This window comes from Etheostoma spectabile, chromosome 8 (genome assembly GCF_008692095.1).
Source record: "Etheostoma spectabile isolate EspeVRDwgs_2016 chromosome 8, UIUC_Espe_1.0, whole genome shotgun sequence".
Classification (NCBI taxonomy): domain Eukaryota; kingdom Metazoa; phylum Chordata; class Actinopteri; order Perciformes; family Percidae; genus Etheostoma; species Etheostoma spectabile.
Window position 1 is genome coordinate 1,058,271 of NC_045740.1, and position 2,438 is coordinate 1,060,708.

Sequence of the window (2,438 nt, forward strand, 5' to 3'; positions counted from 1 at the left end):
CAATAAATTTGGATTCTTCTCTACGGGGATTGTCAAATGTTCTAATAAAGGATCTGTACAATTAAGAAATATACTATCTTTCATTTATGCTGTAAACATATATAACTGTGGGTGTGTGTGGGTGGTGTGTGTGTGTGTGTGTATATAATATATATATATATACTATATTGCCAGTAATTTCATGGATCCAGGATACTATAGCTTTTTTTTTCCGGTTTGATTGCGTTGAGAGATAATCTTATGGTAAGTTCCCCCACGCCTATCTCTAGGTATGGTGAAGGATATGTGATGATGTGGGTTTCTTTTAAATCAAAGGCCAAGGGGGTCATCAGGGGCATAGTATCTGGATCCATGAAATAACTGGTCTTTAAAAATAAAATGTGCCTGCCTCTATGGGAATTTAACATAGGGGGTGTATAGCCCCCTGTATTTAGAAGAACATCTATTTATTTACAAAATTATCATCACAAGAAAATTAGTGTCCTTAAAGTTGGATTTTCCTAATGTTTATTTTAATTAGGACACCAAGATCAATTTCCAATTTTTTTTTTTATTTATCCTCTTTTATCACTTTAAAATGGGTTTGTAAACTTATACAAGCCACGGTATGTCTTTGATTTGGCACACATCCTGTTAGGCACAGGGATTGTGTGTATTTTTTTAATCATTCCTTTATGTAAATATGTACAACAATCTATATAAATAGCATGTATCTTCTGTTTCCATTATTGACTCCTCTCAGGATCCAGCTGGACTTGCTGAAGTGCTCCCCAGCTGCTCAGAGCCATCAACTTCCCATCGCATCGCTGAGATGTGGCACCTGAGGTCGAGGTTGAGGAAGGTGAGTATATCCCCCCACTTTGTCTGATGAGTGAGGAGGAGATGAGGATGGGAGTATTTTTCAGTATGAAGATGGGGAGATGGCTTCCTACGCGCTCTCCTCTGATGATGAGGAGAGGAGGAGGAAGGTGGAGACGAGATGCTGGAGAATCCGGTTAAATCCAGAATTATTTAACTATTGCAATTACAACAGGAAACACTTTTTAAGGTGCACTATCTCCACCTCCAACATAGTCAAAAGACAACACAATACGAGTATGTTATCAGAACTTAAAGGGGTCTTGCCAGGGTGTATTCAATGTCGAACTGCCACTGTACCTAGCCCAGTTGGTTTGTTTCATAAGTTTTTTTTAACATATGTATGCTCTGACTACTGCACCCTTAACTTGCTGACGTATGCCCGTACTAAATTCCACTGTCTCCATGGTGATCAACAAAAAGCATTTTTGGGCATTATTCTAAAATATACAGTCGACATTTTTTTGTAAACTTCGATGCCTTTGAACTTAAAAGCTGATGCTTCAGCAAACAGATTGATAGATATTTAGCAAAGCTTCAACAATTAAACTCAACTCTCCTCAGAGGAAGAGCCATGGGTTAACTATCTCTAAAAAGAGGCCCAGGCCAGGTGGCTTTAACGTGCTGAGCTACCTTCCTAATAAATTACACAGTCTCCATGGTGATCAAGAAAATATTTTGGGGCATTATTTGAAAATATGCCCGGTCGCCATTTTGTTTGGTTAACTTTCGACGCCAATGTTCTTTTCCAAAGATGAACTACTCAAACAAAATTAAGTGTTGGCAAATCACTAGCGTTAAATGATTGTTAGAACATTCCGCACTTGTCCCGGGAAATGTTTTATGTTCCAAACATAAAATAAAGGTTTTACACAGAGAAAACGTTGTGTAGCTAGCTGGTTGTTCTCACCAAATGTAATGCTAGCTAACTAGCTAGCTACGCAATTTTTCAAAATAAAACCCATTTAGTTCTTTAGCTTGTTACCTTTAAACTCAGTAAATTACATTACTTCATACTGGAAATAGCTTTAAGACAGTTACAGAAATAATTAATTTGGAAGAAGAAAAACGTGAAATCGTAAGTTGTCTTACTATCATAGTCGTTGTCGGACACACCGGCAGCTCCAATCAGGTGTCCCTCCCAGGCAGGAGATCGCAGCCGACTCAAAGCCATTATTACAGTTAACTTTTTCAGTAACAGTAGTAAGACAATAGTCCACAGTTATTCACCAGAACAAATTTCGTTTTCCAAAAGTTCAGCTTTTCAGCATTCAGGTTTTTGCAACAGCGTATGTCAACTCGTGTCAAACTCAGATGCAAATGGAAAGTTTGGAACGAGTGACGGCTTTATATACCCGTACCTCGATCCCTCGTCATTACGTTTCTATGACGCATGCACGTGCGTGTGCGTTAGCAATTGAGAGATAAATTTCTTTAACCGTCTATAGAGATAAAGAATAATTGCGTGATGTGTAGCCTGCCTAACCCAAATATTAATGGTCACACTTGTTGGTCTTTAGGTTTCCATACGAGTAGGATTTCTAGAAGTTTAAAATCACAACACGTAGGCCTAGGATATA

At 38.3% G+C, this 2,438-nt stretch overlaps 1 protein-coding gene across 1 annotated transcript in view; it reads right to left on the reverse strand.

Annotated features, from left to right (window-relative positions):
* The window catches only part of zpd (zona pellucida glycoprotein d), a gene marked incomplete in the record, with an annotated part of 9,798 nt that overhangs the window by 824 nt on the left and 6,536 nt on the right, over positions 1 to 2,438 (reverse strand). The window contains 1 exon segment of the mRNA XM_032522800.1: positions 1,951 to 2,438. This exon segment is cut by the window's right edge and continues 395 nt beyond it.